Source organism: Lepus europaeus, chromosome 5 (assembly GCF_033115175.1).
Source record: "Lepus europaeus isolate LE1 chromosome 5, mLepTim1.pri, whole genome shotgun sequence".
NCBI lineage: Eukaryota > Metazoa > Chordata > Mammalia > Lagomorpha > Leporidae > Lepus > Lepus europaeus.
The window spans coordinates 90,766,267-90,788,802 of NC_084831.1; positions in this window are offsets into that span (position 1 = coordinate 90,766,267).

The following is a 22,536-nucleotide window of genomic DNA, read 5'->3' on the forward strand; positions in this document are numbered from 1 at the left end:
TTTGAGTGTAAGTAGAGAAAATGTGTATTTTATAATCTTAAGCTTTTCCAGACAAAAACATAGTTCTGGGGAGCACAAGGAAGATGTCTACTATTGGTGAGTTCTTAAATCCTTGTTAACTTGTGTTAAATTGAACTGGGGCCATCACTTAATTTTGACTCAATTGTATTTGCTAAACTTTGGTGGCTGACTCAGAATCAATGGTATAGTCTTTTTTAATTAATTAATTTATTTGAAAGGCAGATTTACAGAGAGGCAGACACACACACACACACACATATAAAGAGACAGAGATAGAGAGAGAGAGAGTAAGGTCTTCCATCTGCTGGTTCACTCCCAAATGGCTACAACAGCTGGAGCTGGGCTAATCCCAAGCCAGGACCCAAGTGCTTCTTCCAGGTCTCCCATGTGAGTGCAGGGGCCCAAAGACTTGTGCCATCTTCTACTGCTTTCCCAGGCCAAAGCAGAGAGCTGGATCAGAAGTGGAACATCCAGGACTAGAACCAGTGCCCATATGGATGCTAGCATTGCAGGTGGTGGCTTTACCCACTAAATCACAATACTGGCTCCTGTAGTCCTTTTCTTTTTTTAAATTTATTTATTTACTTGAAAGGTAGAGTTACCGAGAAAGAGGGAGAGACAGAAAGAGAGATCTTCCATCCACTGGTTCACTCCTCAAAGGACCAAAATGGCCAGAGGTGGGCTGATTTGGAGCCAGGAGCCAAGAACTTCTTCCAGGTCTCCCACATGGGTGCAGGGGCCCATGCACTTGGGCCATCTTGTACTGCTTTCTCAGGCATATCAGCAGGGAGCTGGATCAGAAGTGGAGCAGCCAGGACTCTAACTGGTGCCCATATGGGATGCCAATGCTGCAGGCAGAGGCTTTATCCCCTATGCCACAGCATTGGTCTCTGGTGTAGCCCTTTTACAGGACCACCAATTGTAACAGACTTGTTCCTTAAGCTTTCTCATTTCTTTCAGTAATTCTTAGGAGTGGTGGTAAAAAGTCTGTAGAGACACCAGTAGACGTCATCTGTTACAGGTGGAGAAAACCTTGGAAGGGTGAGCAATTTTTTTTTCACAAAGTCAAAAAATCCTAGAAGAAGTCAAGAGCCCCCTGGAGAGAGTTGGCTTCTATGGTTCTGCCTTCTTTCCTCTAAAACCCCAATGGCTGGAAAAGAAGATATTTTATGGGAATAAGAATTGACGTTGGATTCCATCCTCAGCAAATAAAAACCAATGAACCAAGGTCTAACTCAATTGTACCATTGCTATCTCAGCAATAAAAGCAAGAATAGTAAGTCTGCCAGTCTGTAAATTATCCTATCAGTACCTCAACATTCTCATCTGTAAAATGGAGATAATCTTAGTATCAATATTATGAGTTATTTTGAAATTAAATTGTGTAAAAGTAAAACTAGGGAAATGAATGCTATATAATGGCTCAATAAAGATTAATGATTACTATGATTTCTGGTAGCACCATTGTTAACTGCTATTGTTTTCCTTTTTTTTTTATTTCTGATAACTCCTCTCTGCTGCCTTGTAATGTTCACTAGTAAAATAAAAGTACTGAATGTTTGTCACTGGAGATCATCTGAAAGTGACATTGCCCTTCTTGAGAAAAAGCATCTTTAAACATTAGAGACTGCTGTATCCAACTTGGTGAACAGAAGAAAACTATCTAGGCCCATTTGGTCGGCTTATTGGGAGGCAGAAAGGACAATGGGAGCCTGTGTGTATCCAAGCCAAGTTCCTTTGGCATCATGGCATTTTCCACTGGGCTGAGAGAGCACTAAAGATGAGCCCAGAGTTGGTGGTCATTGATTCATAGTTTTCTTTGGCAGTACAGGTCCATGATCTCATTTCTATAATTTTGAAACCTGAAAAGCTTCACCAACCAAGAGTTTTTCATGGGAATATAACACATTTATCAGTAAACTAATGTGACCAACAGTCATCTGGGAACAGCATCTAAATGGATGTGATGAATCTACTGTAGAGTCTTCCTTGTCTTCAGAGTGAATATTAGACACATTGATCTGAAACATTAATGACTTTATAGATGAGGTGCTGCCATAGACTCCACTGAGGGTACTTATATGTATAATTTAAAGGATATGTATATTTCCTAAAAATGTGAGAAATTCTGAAATAGGAAATCTGTGAGGCCCTGTGTTTTGTGCATAAGGGACTAAGAACAATATGTGCTCACAGACTCACCTTGGTCTAATAAAGTAAGCCAACCGAGTGTAACCAGTCACTTCCTCCCACAGCCTCTACCTCTGACCATCTATTCCTTGGGAGGACCACAGTGAGCCCTGATGGGCACCCAGGCAAAGGGGGAACACCAAAACTGACGTCAATAGCCATGGCAGACTGAAGAGGTTTCTTGCCTGAAAAAAGCAGACTCTCCCTGTGTGTGTGTTTGTGTGTGTGTTCACACCTCCCTCAGGATGTACCCCATGTGAAGAGATAGATAGGTCTGGGCCTCTTAACTTACAAGGCCTAAAGCCCAACAGATTATTATCAAGCCCCTTCTGTCAGGTTCTATTTGCCTCTCAATCAGAAAACTTAATTGTAGCTTAGACAGCACCTTTCTTAGCTCCTCTAATAATGACTCTGTCCTTTGTTCTAGACCCTGTCCTAGCGCACTTGGGCCTCATTCCTTTGTAATCATAACCTCTACTCTACCACCAATGGCTCTACTCCCAACCTGTGTGTACTGATGGTCCTCTTCCCCACTTCATGCTGTATAATTGTTCAGACCTGGTAAATGCCACTCTTAGGATAATTGGTTACTATCCTCACCCTGTCTTTTATGACCTTGTCTAAATATGATCAGAGTCGGCGAACTTGGAAGGCTTCTATAGCCTTGGCAACTCATGACAAGAGCCTAGGGTGGTTACTGGCACCATAAACTAGAGTGTCAATTTGTTGGGTCAACAACAGGAGCCACTGTGCACTTGCTCCTCATGTGGGATCTCTGTCCTTAATGTGCTGTCCATTGTGATTTAATGCTATAACGAGTACTCAAACAGTATGTTTCACTTTGTGTTTCTATGTGGGTGCAAACTGTTGAAATCTTTACTTAATATATACTAAATTGATCTTCTGTATATAAAGAGAATTGAAAATGAATCTTGATGTGAATGGAAGGGGAGAGGGAGCGGGAGAGGGGAGGGTTGCAGGTGGGAGGGAAGTTATGGGAGGGGGAAGCCATTGTAATCCATAAGCTGTACATTGGAAATATATATTCATTAAATACAAGTTAAAAAAAAAGATTTATTTATTTATTTGAAAGTAAGAGTTACACAAAGAGAGAAGGAGGGGGAGAGAGAGAGAGAGAGAAAGAGAGGGAGAGAGAGGACTTCCATCTGCTAATTTACTCCCCAGTTGGCCACAATGGTCAGAGCTACGCCAATCTGAAGCCAGTAGCCAGGAGCTTCTTCCAGGTCTCCCACAAGGGTGCAGGGGCTCAAGGACTTGGGCCATCTTCTACTGCTTTCCCAGGCTATAGCAGAGAGCTGGATAGGAAGTGGAGCAGCTGGGACTCGAACCAGTGCCCATGTGGGATGCTGACACTGCAGTCAATGGCTTTACCCCCTTTGCCACAGCTCCAGACACTCCCTATGTGTTTTTTGCAGCCACGTTTCAAAATTTAGAAACAATTTGCACCATATGAACCTTCAGAATGCAGCCTGAGGAATGCTCTTCCCTGTGCAATTACAATATGACTTTGTGGGGCTGACATCTATGTTCCACTAGGCCTTCACCCACTGGAGATTGAGATTTCTGTCTGCTTCTGGCTTTCAGTTGGGTGCTCAGCTTAGTTACCTGAGTGAGTGTGTCAATATTCCCGCTTCAGTAATGTAACTTCTTCTTGGGGTAACTCCGGTGTGACTCCCTTTTTTTTTTTTTTTTTTTTTTTTTTTTCTTTTATTTAATGAATATAAATTTCCAGTGTACAGCTTATGGATTACAATGGCTTCCCCCCCCCCCACAACTTCCCTCCCACCCGCAACCCTCCCCTCTCCCGCTCCCTCTCCCCTTCCATTTGCATCAAGATTCATTTTCAATTCTCTTTATATACAGAAGATCAATTTAGTATAAAGATTTCAACAGTTTGCACCCACATAGAAACACAAAGTGAAACATACTGTTTGAGTACTAGTTATAGCATCAAATCACAATGTACAGCACATTAAGGACAGAGATCCCACATGAGGAGCAAGTGCACAGTGGCTCCTGTTGTTGACCCAACAAATTGACACTCTAGTTTATGGTGCCAGTAACCACCCTAGGCTGTCGTCATGAGTTGCCAAGGCTATGGAAGCCTTCCAAGTTTGCCGACTCTGATCATATTTAGACAAGGTCATAAAAGACAGGGTGAGGATAGTAACCAATGATCCTAAGAGTGGCATTTACCAGGTTTGAACAATTATACAGCATTAAGTGGGGAAGAGGACCATCAGTACACACATGTTGGGAGTAGAGCCATTGGTGGTAGAGTAGAGGTTATGATTACAAAGGAATGAGGCCCAAGTGCACTAGACAGGGCCTAGAACAAAGGACAGAGTCATTATTAGAGGAGCTAAGAAAGGTGCTGTCTAAGCTACAATTAAGTTTTCTGATTGAGAGGCAAATAGAACCTGATAGAAGGGACTTGATAATAATCTGATGGGCTTTAGGCCTTGTAAATTCAGAGGCCCAGACCTATCTATCTCTTCACATGGGGTATATCCTAAGGGAGGTGTGAACCTCCTAGGGGAAGGCACTCTGTTGACTTTCATTACTTGGCTGGCCTGGGAGGAGAGCTGGCCAGGTAAAGGCAGGTGGCATCTCTAACAAGAAATTTACAGTTCTGCCTGCAATGTTGCTGACCCTACTTGACCATCCCCTCAGCTGCAGTGGTCCCTTTGGAAGTTGGGCTGAGTGAAGGGCTTTTCAGCTTAGAGCCAATAAGATCTGTGGCTCTGACCTGGGCATCCTTCGACTCCAGGGCAGGTCCATTTCCAGTGATCCAACTCTTGGCAGAGCTGCCAGGGCTCTTCACAAGCTGACTTCTGCTGAAGCCCAGGCTTACCACATTGAAAGCCACTGCAGTGGACTGGCCTGTTGGGTCTCCTTGAGGGCAGATCACTGTACAGATCAGCCATTAATAGGCCTGCCACCCATTGCTTCTGATGCCGAGCTTTCTTTTCCTCCTGGCTTGTGAAAAAGCAGACCAGAGGATGCAAGTCAAGGGAGTGCCCGTGTCCCATCTCTAATCTTCGGTGGCCTGAACTACAAGTCTATAGTCACAGGCATGTTCTGTAGTAGTTTTTCTAAGGTAGACAATGCCCATGAGGAAAATTATATTCTCACTTTAAAACTTTCTTTCCCTTTGGTCTGAAAGGGAGGTTTTTTCTACTTACTGTATACTTCGCTGATGGCAAAGTGAATCTAGCTATGAGATTATTATTTAAGTTCTTATTTTGGCTATGCTATTGCAGAAAAATGTTAGCCATCTCTTTTATAAGGTCTAAAGATTAAATTGTGCGTACGACAAATTCCTTCATAATAGAATTAGTTTCCTACCTTGAAGAGAATAGAGAAATGAAAGAACAAGTTGGGCTTAGAATAGAGAAGTGAGGGAGCAAGTCCTAGATCGCTTGCTGACAATAGCAATATCACATGAATACTTAGCAAACTGTTTCAACCATTAGATAACAACTTAAGAAAACATTTACCAGAAGGTCCAATGCCTTCTATAAATTTTAAGAATCATGTATTTGAAAACACCTCTTAAATAATCTAACAAGGTGTAGTTTGTTTAGCCAGTAAACTTAAGCACAAACATATAAAATGTTTTTAGTTTCTTTCTACCAACAAGTCTAAAACATATGATACACAGATTCAGGTCACACAAATTAAAATGTATCTTTGATTGATTTTAGCAGCTTAAATTTATGGACAATCTTATCTATAAGCCATTTAAAATAAAACTCTTAATAAAATTTCCCCATGTGGACATACAATATGTACACACATATAATATAGCATAATAGACCAATATAGCAATTTTAATAATAGCTTTTAAAATCTTTAACACTTTTTGTAGATTGCCAATTGATTTGAATTGCTTTTTCTTTTTAGTAACCTCAGTTAACCATACTTTCTCTCAGTTGGTACTGTTAATACATTATTGGCTTCATCTGTTTACAGAGCCATCCCAAAGTACTGAATACAATAAAAGTGGCTGGAAAAAGTCCATAGGAACCTATAGGAGGACAGCTAAACACAGAACCAACAACGCTTTAGTTTTATGAGCAGCAGATCATATATAACTGTGGATGACAAAAGACTTTAAGTCGCCATGTTTAAAATTATAAACTCATCAACCAACAAGAGGCACTTGCTTACTTCACAGTATTTTTGAAAGCACCTGTAGGATTTTACAGGTATTTAACCCTTTAGGCCTCTGGGGCTTTCTCATTAAGATAACTATCATGTCTAGTAACACAAGATCATTAGACTTTTTAATTCTCAAACATTTGTATTAATAGCATTTTCCATTATAGAAACTTAAAGTCTGGTAACAGACATCAAGAGAACATATTAGATTACTTTAACACATTGCTTTAACAGAGCATCAGAGTTTAATTCTAGGTCAAAGAGAAGTTGAGCTTCCTGTGATCTTTTGCTGTGAGGTTTCCTTCCTTTACCTTCTTTCATATTGGTGACCATGTTTCTGTGTTTCTGTGTGTAACACATCTTTAAGCATCTTTTGCAGGGCAGGATGAGTGGCAACAAATTCTTTCAGTTTCTGTTTGCTATGAAAAGTCTTAATTTCACCTTCATTCACAAATGAGAGCTTTGCAGGATATAGTATTCTGGGCTGGCAGTTTTTCTCTCTTAGTACCTGGGCTATGTCTTGCCATTCCCTTCTAGCTTGTAGGGTTTCTGATGAGAAGTCTGCTGTGAGTCTAATTGGAGATCCTCTAAGAGTGATCTGACGTTTCTCTCTTGCACCTTTTAGGATCTTTTCTTTATGTTTCACTGTGGTGAGTTTGATTACAACATGTCGTGTTGAGGATCTCTTTTGGTCATGTTTATTAGGGGTTCTATAAGCTTCCTGTACTAAGATGCCTCTGTCCTTCTCCAAACCTGGGACATTTTCTGCTAGTATCTCACTGAAAATGCCTTCTAATCCTTTCTCCTTCTCCATGTCTTCAGGAACTCCTAGAACCCGAATGTTGGGTTTTTTAATAGTATCCTGTAGATTCCCGACAATATTTTTTAGATTTCTAATTTCTTCTTCTTTTCTTTGGTTTGCCTGTTTCCTTTCCTGTTCTCTGTCTTCTAAGTCTGATATTCTCTCTTCTGCTTCGCCCATTCTGTTTTTAAGGCTCTCTAATGTGTTTGTCATTTGATCTATTGAACTCTTCATTTCATTATGATTTCTAGTCACTATCAGAGTTTCTTGTTGCAGTAGTTGTTTCATTTCATTTTGATTCCTCCTTAATATTTCACTTTCACGAGAGAGATTTTCTATCTTGTCCATGAAGGATTTCTGTAGTTCAAGAATTTGTTTTTGAGAACTTCTTAATGTTCTTATCAATTTTTTGAGATCCGCTTCTTGCATTTCTTCGATCTCATCATCTTCATAATCTTGAATTGGGGTGTCTTTTTCATTTGGGGGCGTCATAGTTTCTTCCTTGTTCTTGTTAGCTTGGTTTTTGCGTTTGTTGTTTGGCATGTTGGAGATATTTGGTTTCTTCACTGTGGTGTTTTTTCTTGTTACACTATGGCTCTATATTAAGTGGACTGTCTGCTTTCAGTGGAGCCTTAGAGGCTTGAGATGAGTGTGGACTGAGAGCTGTGTTTGGTTCCTCAGGGTTGAGGGTGTGTCAAGGATGACACTCCCAGGTTAGGTGTGGTAAATCTCTCTTTTTGATTTAAAAGGGAAGTAATTCCGCACAGCTGAACGTAATTGGAGGTAGTTAGCAGGCAAATGATATACCCACAGGAGCCAGAGATCAGAAGCTCTTTCCCAAGGACCACACAGGGAATCTGTGCTGCCCTCAGTGTGGGCTCCAATTCTCCTGCAGTCTCCCACTGGGTTGCCAAGTTAGATGCTAATCTCCTGTTATTTCACCCCTCCCCACAGAGTCAGGTTTTTCTGCTAGGCTCAGGGCTGGTGCAGACCTGAGGTCGCCCTGCTTATGACGTATGTCCAAAATGGCGCCTGCTCTGTCTTGCTCGCCTTTGAGAGGTGAGCGGAGAGAGAGAAACTTGTGTCCGTGTCAGTCACTTTTTTAATTTTTTTTCTCTCTCTTCTAGTTAGCCTGGTGAACTTTTCCCCACGGAGTTTCAAGCCTCGTTCCCTCTAGCCTCCTCTTTCCGCTTGCCTGCTGGTATCTCGGGCTATGGAGGTTCGGCTCACCTCGCGTTCCAGCGCTGGTGCGTTGAGTCTGCCGCTGGTGTCCCGAACTTGGGCTCCCACGCTCTCCACGCAGGTCCACTGTGAATCACTAGTTCCGGAAGAGTTTCCTCTGCTGTTTTATCCCCTACTCTTCCTTGACTCTACAGTATCTCCACTTATATTAAACTTTCTCTCCCCCCGGACTAAGTGTGCTTCCTGCCTATTCCGCCATCTTGCCGCCTCCTCCCTTTTGTATCTTCTCATCTTGTACATGAGATTCCCCTTAAATATAGGCTGGAAGATCAATATTTACAAATCATAACAGATGCATAAAATCATGTTAAAGAGCTACTAGACTCTCCGTCACAGGTTAAACATGATGCTGGTATTGGCAGAGTTAGAAACACAACTTGTAAGTTGGATGGGCATTTCTTTTCTTCAACTATTTTATTTATTTATTGGAAAGGCAGAGTCACACAGAGAGGGAGGGAGACAGAGAAAGAAAGAGGGAGAGAAAGAGAGAGAGAGAGAGAGAGAGAGAATCTTCAATCTGCTAGTTCACCTGGTTCACTCAACCAATTGACTGTAATGGCTTGGCACAGCCCAGGCTGAAGCCTGGAGTCAGCAACCCCATCCTGGTCTCTCCCTTGGGTGGCAGGGGTCCTAGTACTTGGGCCAGTCTCCGCTGCTTTCCCAGGCTGAGCAACCTGAACTTGAACTGGTTCTCATATGAGATGCCTGCATCATGGGCCATGATTTAACCTGCTGTGCACAACACCAGTTTCATAGAAGGGTTTCTTTAGTAATGAAACTCTGGATGTAATATCAGAGACAGTCAAAGCATCACTGAGGGAAGGAAACCTGTCCTGAAGAAGTGACTCACCAGACCCTCTGCTCTGGACTCTTAGGAAATGATGTCAGCAAGCATTCCAACCACCTGACCACCTCCAGTTAATTTATTCCTATGTTTTCTTTGCCTAGAAGAAATAAACATTTTTTTTAATGTTATATGATTCCATTTATTGAGGCACTTAGAGCAGTCAAAGAGGAAATAAACATTCTGGCCAGGAGGTTTGCAAGTCCAGGCCTCTTGGTTACGTTAGTTCTTTTTTTTTTTTTTTTTTTTTTTTTTACTATTTTCACTAACTTTTAAAAATTTTAAGGTCAACAAATTTCATACATGCAGATTTAGGAGCATAGTGATACTTCCCACCCTACACTTCCTCCTGCTCATGCTCCCGCTGTTCCTCCTCCTTCCTCTCTTATTCCTTCTCTTAATTTTCATAATGATCTAGTTTCAGTTTGCTTTATACTCAGAAGATTAATCCTACACTGTTTATGTACTGAGTGGATTGAGGCAGGAGTTTTGCTGAAGACATGGAGTATCTGATACTAACACCCTTGGATGACTTCTGCCCTTGCTAACAACAGCAACCAGGTGGTTAAGAGAAGCTGGGTACAAGTGAGCCTTCCAGGTGTTGGATGGGAAATGTGTATATTCCCTTGCGTTTTTATTCCTGAAGCAAAACATCTATTTTAGTACTCTTCATCCTTTTTCTAAGGTGAAGATACACCAGGTTGACAACAATTAGTCAAATAAAAATATTTACTAGGTGTCTGCTGATTTATTCACATAGTGCCAGGCCTTAGGGGCATGCAAAAGAGGTAGAGAAGTGTTCTTGCCCTGGAGAGACAACACTAACAAAACTTACATGGGGAAAATTTTTTTTTCTGTAGCTAAAACAGGGCAGCTGAGTGTGGGTGGATGTTTTGATTGACAGGTTAGAATGTGGGACTGGTACAGTAAAAGGAGAAACAGAAAAGCATGAGCCCCTTTGGTGGGAGTTTCTAAACACTTGTAAACAGAGAAGAAACTGCATGCCTGCAGGGGCTAGGCAGGCAATGGGAGGGTTAACCAAGGCCTACTGTTGGTGGTGGTGAGGCTCTGTTGAGCAGAAAGCTCACAGCCTGCCCAAAGGGATAGGTGCTTTTTAGTTTTAGCTCAGAAGCTAGGAAACCTTCCCTGTAATATACTAGGTGGTAAATATTTCAGAGTTTTTAGTGCATATTATCTCACTTGCAACTCAACTGTGCAACTTTGCTCTGCACAAGATCAACTGTAGACTACATGATTACTAAGTGTATAGGACTATGTTCCAGTAAGATGTTCTATACAAAAATTGGATGGCTTGGTGTGGCCACCATACTTTTCCAACCCCCTGCTCTATAACTGATAGTTTTCAGGAAGATGTTAAGCTCTCAAAAGGATATAGAAATAAATTTCCCATCAATGTCTGTATTTTTCACTTTTTTAAAGATTTATTTATTTATTTTGAAATTCAGAGTTACAGAGAGAGAGGGAGAGACACATGGATAGACCTACCATTCACTAGTTCATTCCCCAGATGCTTAAAATCCAGGCCAAAGCCAGGAGCCAGAAGCTTCATTTGACTCTCCCACATGGGTGACAGGGTCCCAAACACTTGGGCAATCTCCCACTGCCTTTCCCTGCACATTAGCAGGGAGCTGGATCAGAAATGGAACAACTGGGACACAAACCAGCACCCATATGGTATGCCATCATTACAGGCAGTGGCTTTATCTGCTCCACCACAACGCTGACCTTTGTGTTTATCTTTAAATTATATGTATTTATATGAGAGAGCGGGAGAGAGGGAGTGCTCCAATCTGTTGTTTCATTCTCCAAATGCATACAATAACCAGGGTTGGGCAAGGGACAAAGTCAAGAGTCAGGAACTCAATCCAGGTCCCCCAGGTGGTAGCAGAAACCCAAATACTTGAGCCATCACTGCTCCTTCCAAGGGCTACACTGGAAGGAAGCTGGAGTAAGAAGCTTGAGGCAGGAACTGAACCCAGGCACTTGGATGTGGGATGGAGTGCCTTAAATGGTCTTAACCCCAAAGCCAAGCACCCGGTCTAATGTTTCTTATTGTTTGTAACACAAATTAATGCATTCTTCACAAGCAGGAAAGTCCCATTAGTTATACAAATTCTGCTTCTGACCGTTTATTCACTCTGCAAATGCTTCTCTTGATCCCAAGGGGGAACAGAAAAGTATAGAAATAGACATATAAGTATCAACTGGGAAGGATGAAGAGAGTAAGAACATCAAAGGAAATCTGTTATACAACAATGACCTTACAAAGTATCACAGTTTTTAGCATAGTCCCATGAAGTAAATGTTACAATCTTCCTTTACCCTCCTAGTTCAATAGCTTGCTGCTTAGAAACATCAGAAACTCAAACGAAATCTGTTGTCAGTGCTCAAATTCTTTCTTCTTCAATGGCTGGGGCTTTTTAAAATGTGCTGTGTGGAGGGGGCAGCACTGTGGTATAGCAGATTGAGCTGCCACCTATGGTGCTGGTGTCCCATATGGGCACTGGTTCGAGACCTGGCTGCTCCACTTCCGATCCAGCTCTCTACTGTGGCCTGGGAAAGCAGTGGAGGATGGCCCAAGTCCTTGGACACCTGTACCTGCATGGGAGACCCGGAGGGGGCTCCCGGCTCCTGGCTTCGGATTGGCATAACTCCAGCCCTTAAGGCCAACTGGGGAATGAACCATTGACGGAAGACCTCTCTCTTTCTCTCTCTCTCTCTCTCTCTCTGTGTAACTCTGACTTTCAAATAAATGCATAAATCTTTTGAAAAAAAAATGTGCTGTGTGGAAACCTAGGGTGGGTAAAATCACCATAAGATCTTTGTGAGCAGAGATTGTATCTATTTTTGTATTGAAATCACCATCATTGGGTGTCTATAAAATGAATGAATGAGTAGATGAAGGCACTTAGGATCTTCATTCATGGCCTGAATGCAACTCTATTTTGATTTGTTTTGTTCTTTAGGATCCTAGAGAAGAGTTCACATACACACACTCACACATACCACTGTGTGTGTAAAATTCTTTGGAGGCAGCTACCATGTACACCAGTGCCTCCTCCAAATGTGCATTTCTGGCAACAACAATTATCTTACATAGTACATTTGGGAAATAAATTAATATTTAAGTTTCATGGCTGCATTATCATAAGCGGGAATCTCCTCTAGGCCTGAGCTGAGATTCAGATGCGTCCAGCTGTTTTAGGAATCCAGGATTCCCAACAGCCAAACTGCACTCCTAGTGCCTGCACAGACCCCTTCCTCATGCCAGCCCCTTCCATGTGAGGTGTACACTCTCGGGCCAGAAGAACAAGCTCTTTGAAGGAAGATAAGAGGTTTATTTTACTGACCTTAACACATGGGCCAAAGTGTGTGTCTGAGATTGCTTACAGATAAGATCTCAGCTGGAGTCGGGAGAGGAAGTTTTGAGCTGGAGACAGGACTCTGCTGATATTCCTGTCCTGGGCCTCCTAAATATTAAGACTACCATAGTGCACAAGGTGATACAAGGAGCAGGGAAGTTTTTCTCCTTTTTAAACCCAGGAGTAGAAGTGCTGTAGCAACAACAGGATTGAGAGATTCACTGACTATCATGGCTAGCAAGGTATGAACAAGAGATGCGAATGATGGAGTGTTAATGTCGAGCTGTAGGATCCCAGGTTTAGAATGATGGGGGGCCAGAGGCAGCAGGCCAGGACACAGGCAGATGAGAGAGCATAGCTGACCCTTGGAGACGCTTGGCAATCATTTTGTTGGTGTTGGAAATTGTGGAAGAGGTATGCTGTCCAAAGAGGGCTGGCATAGGTAGGCTTGCAGGTGAGGAATAGTATTTCAGCGAAATCTGTCTCAGGATGTTGATGTAATGTCATTGGCCTACACAGTGTGGTGAAATTCGCAGTATTCAAATTAGCTTAAAAATTCATACTGAGACCAGTAGCTTCCCATCCCTACTCATCTGAGCAGATGTCGCTAAAATTCATTTCTTCTTGCAATACTTCTCTTCAAGGAAGCTTTATAATTCTTTGGATGAGTTTTACGAAGAATCTATCCTATTAGAGAGCCCCAAATCTGTAATTTCCTTCTAATGAGGCCTGTTAATTGGATGACAGCATTATCAAATCTAAACACTGCCCTCCTCTGGTCTGTAGGGGGCTTCCTAATGAGATGGATCTAGGGGGGCAGAGAGTTACCAGACACAATAAAGGACCTAGTGTCCCTGACGAAAGAAGGACTTATTAATGATTCTGCTCCCAAAGGAAGAGACAGACAGAGAATCTTCAGAAAGAAAGAAGTGGCAATGGTGAAATCCAAGCAACCCAGATGGCCTATAAACAGACTAATTATGTGGAAGACCCAGAAGCAACTCTGAAGTTCCTTCCCAGCTGCCCATGGAGTCTGCCAGGTAGCCAGATGCTGGCAGGGCAGGGTTGCCATCCACAGGTCAGCAGCAAAGGGGGGCTCCCCACTGAAATAAACAATAGCCCCCCGATCCCTTTCTTTCTATCGGGGAAGGAATATTTCAGATCGTTAGGGTAAAATTCTAAAGGATTTAGAAGCCTCCATGTTATTCAATGCATAAGAATGATAATGCACACTGTTTTTGTTGCTGTAAGGGCATAATTACAGAACACCACCTCTATAAAGTGTATCAGATTAAGGAAAGGAAATGATTCCAGTATATACTGTTACTGAGTTCTAATTTAGAGATAGATGGAAAATTTTCATGAAAGTATCATTTCACGTCAATATTTTCTTTATCATCTTAGAAGAATCAGGATCAACCTCCAACTCAGATACTGAAAAAAGACACCATAATTGAAGAGCTCTGCTCACTCTCTCTCTCTTCACCACAGCCTCACAGGCATTGTGAGAGCAGACATCACAGGCCCTTCTCACTAACTGAACTTGCTGCCACATCTGTGGAGATGCCAGGCACCCCAGTTCAGAATGGAGAACAGACAGAAGGGTGGGGGAGAGAAATGTGATGGCTTTCCATTTAGAACAAATAGCCCAATTTAACCACAGCTGGAATGCTGTCATTGAAGATGTCAGAAGGTACTCTGCAAAAGGGGACCTGACTGAATTTCTTAGCTATTTCTTATTATGCTTATGATTTTCTTTATTCAAAATGGAAGAATCTCCCTCTTTATGTCTCTTTCCTTAATGATTTTAGTGACTTACGATTTCATATTAGTAAAAAGACGAGAATCCTCTAGAAATTCAGCTACTAGGCAAGGTCACTTTAAACTACATCTCAGAGAAGAGCAAGCCTTTACTTGTGGTAACTCCTAACACTCAATGCAGAGCTCAGTATAGACGCTTAGAAGAAGAGATTCCCAGCTGGTTCTTACACTGTTCTGAGACAAAATGTATTGTGCATTCCCTTAAAACAGGTACCTGGAGTCATGCAGCTTTAATTAAAACTTTATTATAAGAGAAAGATTAGTCTTTTTATCAAATGGTGGTGATTCAACTGGAAATCCACACACAAAAGAATGAAGTTGGACATTCCCCATCTTTCACCTTCTAACAAAATTATCTCAAAATGGATCAAATTCTAAGTGCAGAAACTAAACATACAGACGTTTTGGAAGAAAACATAGGTGCAAAATTTGTGACCTTGTATTAGCCAACAGCTGCTAGACAAATTACACCAGGACTTCAAATAATCAAATTAAAAAAAACCACATGAGATTATCAATATTGAAAATTATGTGCTTCAAAAGAAACCATCAAGAAAGTAAAAAAGCAATTCACAGAATTGGATATATTTTTGCAAATCATTAATCTGGAAAGGGACATGTATCTAGAATATATTCTATCTAAAAGTAAGCAGGGATGGGCATTTGGTCTAGTTATTCAGACACTGCTTGGGGTGTCTGCATCCCATATCAGAGTGCCAAGGTTCAAGTCCCAGCTCCACTCCCAATTCTAGCCTACTGTTAGGTATATCTTGGGAGGCATCAGATAATGGCTCAAGTGTTTGGGTTCCTGCCCTCCACATAGGAAACCAGGATTGAGTTCCCAAATCCTGGCTGAGTCCCTGTGGTTGCAGGGATTTTGTGAGTGAACCAGCAGATGGGAGCTGTCCATATCTGTCTGTTTGGTCTTTCTCTGTCTCTCACTCACTCTGCTTCTCAAATTAAAAAGTATAATTAAAATATGAATATATTCTGAATAGACTTTTGTCCAAAAAAGATATTGAAAATGGTCTATACACATATGAAAAACTGCTCAATATCATCAGGGAAATGCCAGTCAAAACCACAATGAGATACTACTAAATACAACAAAGTTTTGTTGGTGAGCATGTAGAGAAATGAGAGCCATCATTCACATTTGGTGGAGTTGTAAAATTGTGTAGCTGCCTTGGAAAGCTGTGTGGTACTTCCTTAAAAGCTTGAATGTACAGTGACCATATCACTCAACAATTCCACCCTAAGAGAATTGAAAATGTATGTCTATAATAAAACTTGTGCTTAATATTCACAGAAACTTTATTCATAATAGTGAATATAAGTAATATTCATAATAGTGAAAATAAATCAAATGACCATCAACTGATGAAAAAAATGTTATATCCATACAATGGAATGTCATACAGTCACAAAAGGAATTTCTGTATTGACACATGGTGCTACATAAAGAACCTCATAAACATTATGCTAAGGGAAAGCAGTCAGTCCATAGGACCATGTATTACATGATTCTACTAATATAAAACATCCTGAATAGGCAAATAAATAGAGACAAGGAAGTAGATCAGTGGTTGCCTGATTTTGGGGAGAAAAAAAGAATGGGGAATAATTAATTGGAACGTGTTTCTTTCTTGGTGTGATAAAATTAATTATGATGATGATTGTATAACTGTGAATATATTAAAAGTATATACTTTAAATGACTGTTAAATTATATCTCAACAAAGCTGTTATACAAAATGAAGTGTTGTGTACCCAGCCTAATACATGCCAATGCCTGCACCTGGCTGCAGGCATGCAAAGATGAATATGATAATTACTTGCAACCTGGTGCACTAATAGGCAGGTGCAGGAGGAACAGTGATATTAGCAGGAGGGACTGATTAATTCTTGCGGTAGGGGATTTTCTCAGAAAGCATCGCTCAGATCCCTGAGGTAGTTTCTGAAGACAGCAAGGAATTTGCTCCAAGCTTGAGATGAAGAACAATACAAAATGAGGAAATAGCACAAACAGGCATTTTATGTGTTAGAATTTGGCATACTTTTTAAAAATTCCTATTTTTGCAAAAGAAAAAAAAAGTTTGGAAAGTACTTTGTTGGGCACTTGCTCTAATGCTCATGAGAACTGGCAAGGATGTATGTTCAGGACACAAGGGTGTGGTAGAGCGGAGGACAGAGTAGAGTAGGCTACAAGCAGAGGGTATGTGAATGGAGCCCTGCCTCTGGGCCTGTGTAGGGCCTCTCTTCACGTTCCTATGTCCTGTGAGCTCTTTACTCTTTTCTGAATTTTAGAGACAAGAGGAGTGATGTACAGCTACAGAGGTGAGGTGAATTGCTCAAAGCTTAAAGCTGCTAAGTGGCAGAGTTGAGATTTAAACCTCAGAAATCTGTATGCAGAATCAGCCCTCAGCTGCTACTTTTATTTTGAAGATTTTACTTGAAGATTTTATTCCAGTTTTGTATCCTCCATGCCTGACCCACTGCTGGTCCTTGAAAAATGATTGTTGATTGAATGAAGTCATCCTCTTCTATCCATCAGCTGTGAAGCCCCAGTATTTATTAATATTTAATTTTATATTATATTAGTATTATGAAGCTAATACTTAGTAAAAACTTTCCATGGGCAAGAACTGTGCAGGGCACTTTGCACTATCTCCTTTGGGCTTCAGAGTAATGCTTAGGTTCATGGTTGATTGTAGATTTAGGAGCTGAATCCCTTGGGTTCACATCTTGACACTGTCACTTCACAGCAGCATTTACACTGCATAATTTGATTTATATTTCAAGACTTCAGTTTCTTCTTTAAATTGGTGATAGCATGGCATCTACTTCATAGGATTGTTGTGATGTCTAAAAGGATCACTGGGTGCAGAATATTAATAGTGTCTGACATGTGATGACTGCTGTTTAAGTGTTCCTTTTTACTTTGTTCACAATAGAAAAATGTGGTTATGAGTCCTTTCCATAGGAAGACACAGCCAAGAAAGAGGCATAAGAAGATAGAGAGCTTGATACTAGAAACTGAATTCTGTACCAGTCTACACCTTCACTACGCCACAAGATTGAGTTCCTGTGGCATATATTCTCCACAAAGCAGCCTCTAGCAGCCTCTGTCTTTCGCAGATGGATTTAGGGATGCTTGTATTTCTTTCTTTCTTTTTCTTTTTCTTTTTTTGACAGGCAGAGTGGACAGTGAGAGAGAGAGAGACAGAGAGAAAGGTCTTCCTTTTTCCATTGGTTCACCCCCCAATGGCCGCTGCGGCCGGCGTACCACGCTGATCTGAAGCCAGGAGCCAGGTGCTTCTCCTGGTCTCCCATGTGGGTGCAGGGCCCAAGGACGGATGCTTGTGTTTCTATAACAATTTGTTCCAAGTTTTATTAGACCTTTGCAATAACATGTATTTCTCATATTTCCCAGATATTGTATAGTTAATTGTGTTTATTAATGGGTTCTTAATAAATGTGTATCAGTCTCATCTATGTTGCCAAATACTTCTTCAATCCATTCTATTCTTCCTAACTCCACAACAGCTGCCTTATTAGCCCAGGCATTGAAAATTTCTTGCCTGAGCAGATATAACAACACTCCTAATTAGACTTCTTGCTGCCATTCCCCTCCCCATTCACTGTCATTTAAAATAATCTTAGTGAGTCCCTGTTCTGTGTAATCAAAAAAATTTAGTTTCCTAGCTGATAAAATTGATCCAAAACTAAGTGTATATACATGTAGCCCAATAATTTGATAATAATTTGGACATCCCTGCCACCTGAAAGTCTGTAATAATTATTATTTGATGAATGTGGAAATATCTCTACTATTTAAAGCATCCTGATGAAGGGTGTTGATTTGTAAACACTTCTTGGCTGAATGTAAAAAGTGTTGACTTAATAGTAATATTCAAATTGTGGTTTTCTTTTCTATGGCTATGCCAAACAAGTAACCTAAAAAAATTTTTTTTTAGATTTAACTATAAGGGTTCATTTCTTTACGCTCAACTTCCATTGATGTATATATTCTTTTACCAGTACTTCAGAATCTTGTAGCACTGATGTAGACATTTTTCTTTTTTAAAAAAGATATATTATTTATTTGAAAGTCAGAGTTACACAGAGAGAGATCTTCCATCCACTGGCTCACTCTCCAGATGGTTGCAATTGCTGGGGCTAGGTCAGGTCAAATCCAGGAGCTTCTTCCAGTTCTCCCATGTGGGTGGCAGAGGCACAAACACTGGGGCCATCTTTTACTGCTTTTCCCAGGCCATTAACAGGGAGATGGATCAGATGTAGAGCAATCAGGAGTCAAACTAGTGTCCATATGGGATGCTGATGTTGCAGGCAGTGGCTTAACCTGCCACATCTCCATTTTCTTATTCTTAAAGTGATTTTTTAAAAATTTTATTTTATTCTCTAGAAACCTTTTATTTCAGGTATACAAACAACTTTAAGTACATGGTGATAGTGATTCTTCCCACCATACCCACCCTCCCACCCCTACTCCAACCTTTCTTCCTCCTCTGTTTCCTATTCTCATTCTTATTTTTTACTAAAATATATTTTCAATTAAATATATACACAGATTATATTAAGTAAAGATTTCAACAAATAGTATGAAAACAAATCTGTTCCTCAACAGTTTTTTTATTTCCCTTTTGATTTCTTCTATGACCCACCGTTCATTCGGGAGCATGCTGTTCAGTCTCCATGTATTTGCATGTGTTCTAGAGAGTCTCAAGTTGTTGATCTCCAGCTTCATTCCATTGTGGTCAGAGAAGATGCATGATATGATTTAGATTCCTTTGAATTTGCAGAGACTTGTTTTATGGCTTGGCCCGTGGTCTCTCCTAGAGAAAAGTTCTATGCACTGGTAAGAAGAATGCATATTCTGCAACTGTAGGATGAGAAGCTCTATAGATATCCTTTAGGTCCATTTGGTTTATAGTGTCAGTTAACTGTTGTTTCCTTGCTGATTTTCTGTCTGGTTGATCTGTCCATTGCTGAAAGTGGGGTACTGAAGTCCCCCGTAACTACCGTATGGGAGTCTATGTCTCCCTTTAGATCCATTAACATTTCTTTTAAATAGCCAGGTGCCCTGTAATTTGGTGTGTAAACTTTTACTATAGTCACTCTTCCTGCTTAATTTATCCCTTTATCATTGTGCAGTTCCCTTTGTATATTTTAACAGTTTTTATGTTAAAGTTTATTTTGTCAGGTATTAGGATGACTACACCAGTTCTTTTTTTGTTTCTCTTAGCATGGAATATCTTTTTCCATCCTTTCACTTTCAGTTTGCATGAGAAGTGTTTATTGTAGACAGCAAATAGATTTTTTTTTCCATTCAGCCAGTCTGTATATTTTTTTCATTATTTATTTGAAAGACAGACTTACAGAGAGAGGTAGAGACAGAGAGAGAGGTCTTCCATCTGCTGGTTCACTCCCCAGATGGCTGCAATAGCTGGAGCTGTGCCAATCTGAAGCCAGGAGCCAGGAGCTTCTTCTGGGTCTCCCATGTGGGTGCATGGGCCATCTTCTACTGCTATTCCAGGCCATAGCAGAGAGCTGAATCAGAAGAGGAACATCTGGGACTAGAAACGGTGCCCATATGAGATGCTGGTGCTTCAGGCCAGGGCTTTAACCCGCTGCACCACAGCGCTGGCCCCAGTCTGTATCTTTTAACTGTAGAGTTGAGGCCACTTACATTCAAGGTGACTATTGATAAGTGATGACTTGGCCCTGCTATTTTTCCATAAATATTCTGGTTTTTTACTTTGGATTTTCTTTGTTCTTCTCCTGGGGGATTTTCTGCCTTCACTTTCTTTCATAGTGATGACCATGTTTCCGTGTTTCTGTATGTAGTGCATCCTTAAACAACTTTTGTAAGGTTGGACAAGTGGTGACAAATTCATTCAAATTCTATTTCTTATGGAAGGTCTTTTTTTTTTTTCACCTTTATTCATAAGTGGGAGCTTTGTAGAGTACAGTTTTCTGGGTTAACCATTTTTTTTCTCTTAAGACTTATCTTGCCATTATTCCCTAGCCTGTAGAGTTTCTGAAGAGAAGTCATATGTGGGTGTAATTGAAGATTCTCTGAAAGCATTGTGGCATTTCTCTCCTGTAAATTTTAGAATTTTTTCTCTGTTTTACTGTGGAAAGTTTGATTACAATGTGTTATGATGAAAATCTTTTCTGGTTATATCTATGAGGAGTTCTATGTGTTTCATGTACTTGGATGTCCATTCTTTAAATTAGAGAAGTTTTCTGTAATTAAAAAAGTCCTTCTAATCCATTCTCTTTCTGCACCTTCAGGAACTCCTAAGACCTGTAAATTAGGTCATTTGATAGTATCCCATAGATCTCCAACATTATTTTTTAGTTTTCTAGTTTGTCCTTCTTTTTGGTCTGACTGTAAAATTTCCAAAGATTTGTCTTCTCACTCAGATATTCTTCCTTCTGCCTCACCAGTTCTCTTGTTAAGGCTTTCCACTGCATTGTTATCTGTTCTATTGAATTCTTCATTTCCAATATTTCATGTTGACTTCTCTTTAAAATCTCAATTTCATGAGAAAAACTTTCTTTCCTGTCATGTATGAATTTATTTAGTTCATGGATTTGCTTCTGATTACTTATAAATAACCCTACAATCTATTTTTTGAATTCCATTTCCAGCATTTCTTCAGCTGCTTCATTTCACATTCTAGTATTTAAATATTGTTATGTTCTTCTGGAGGTGTCTTATTTGTCTTCCTTATTCTTGTATTGCTGCATTTGTTTTTAGGCATTTGTGGAGATACTTGTTTTTTGTTTTGTTTTGTTTCATTTTGTTGTTCCTGTGATGGTCTTTATCTTTGGACTATTCTTTCATGGATTAGTGGATGTCTGCCCTCTCAATAAATACCCTGAGGCACATGCTGGGTGTGGCCAGGGATCTCTGTTTAGTGTTCCAGGGTGAGGGGAGTGTTCAGAGTGACTCCCAAATTGGGTATAGTAAGCCTCTTTTTAAACTTTTTTTTACAGAGGGGATGTTTGCTCAGTTCTGTTGGCATAGTCTCATGCTCACCTCCTCTCTTCCAAGAAGACCAATGCGCTAGCCCAAGTGGGTACAACATTCATCCACACTGCCACAAGAACCACCCGAAGGATCCATGTAGTCCTCGGTGTAAGCGCAGATCCTGCAGCAATGACCCTCCCCAGGGAATCAGGGAGTCCCCAGTGTGTGGAGCTGTCCACAGAGACTGCTCGAAGAACCAGCCACACTCTGAGACCTCCCATGTAGCCACAGTGTTTTCACAGTCCCAGCACCCAAGGCACCCATTGTACCGAGCACCTAGCCTGCTGTCAATTCTTCCAGCTAGACTCCCAGATGCTGTTACATATGTCCAAATGATACTCACCCACTTTCAGCTAGTTACAGGACACAGGCACCAGTGGTCAGGGAGAGAGAAGAGTGCCCCCCTTTTTGTTCCTCTAGGTTGGTAGGTATACTGACCCCCACAGGACTCCAAGCCAGACTTGCACCAGGCTCTCGCTGCAGCTTTATCTCCTGCAGCTTGGGCCGATGCAGTTTGGTCTCACCCCAATCTCCAGAGCTGGTCCTGAAGCTCTTTGCTGCTGGGGTCCTGAGTTGTGCGTGTCCACGTCCTCCACATAGATCCTCAGTGTCACTCTAACTTGCATGGAGTTTCTTCTGCTGTTTTCTCCCTAACTCTTCCCTAAGACTGCACTCTCTCCAAGTTTTTTTTTTTTTTTTAAGATGTATTTATTTATTTGAAAGAGTTACAGAGAGGCAGTGGCAGAGGGAGACAGAGACAGAGACAGAGAGGTCTTCCATTCACTGGTTCACTCCCCAGATGGTCACAATAGGCAGAGATGTGCTGATCAGAAGCCAGGAGCTATGTGCTTCTTCTGGGACTCCCATGTGGGAGCAGGGACCCAAGGACTCAGGCCATCCTTTACTGCTCTCCCAGGCCATAGCAGAGAGCTGGATCGGAAGTGGAGCAGCCAGGACTCCAACTGGTGCCCATATGGGATGCCGGCAC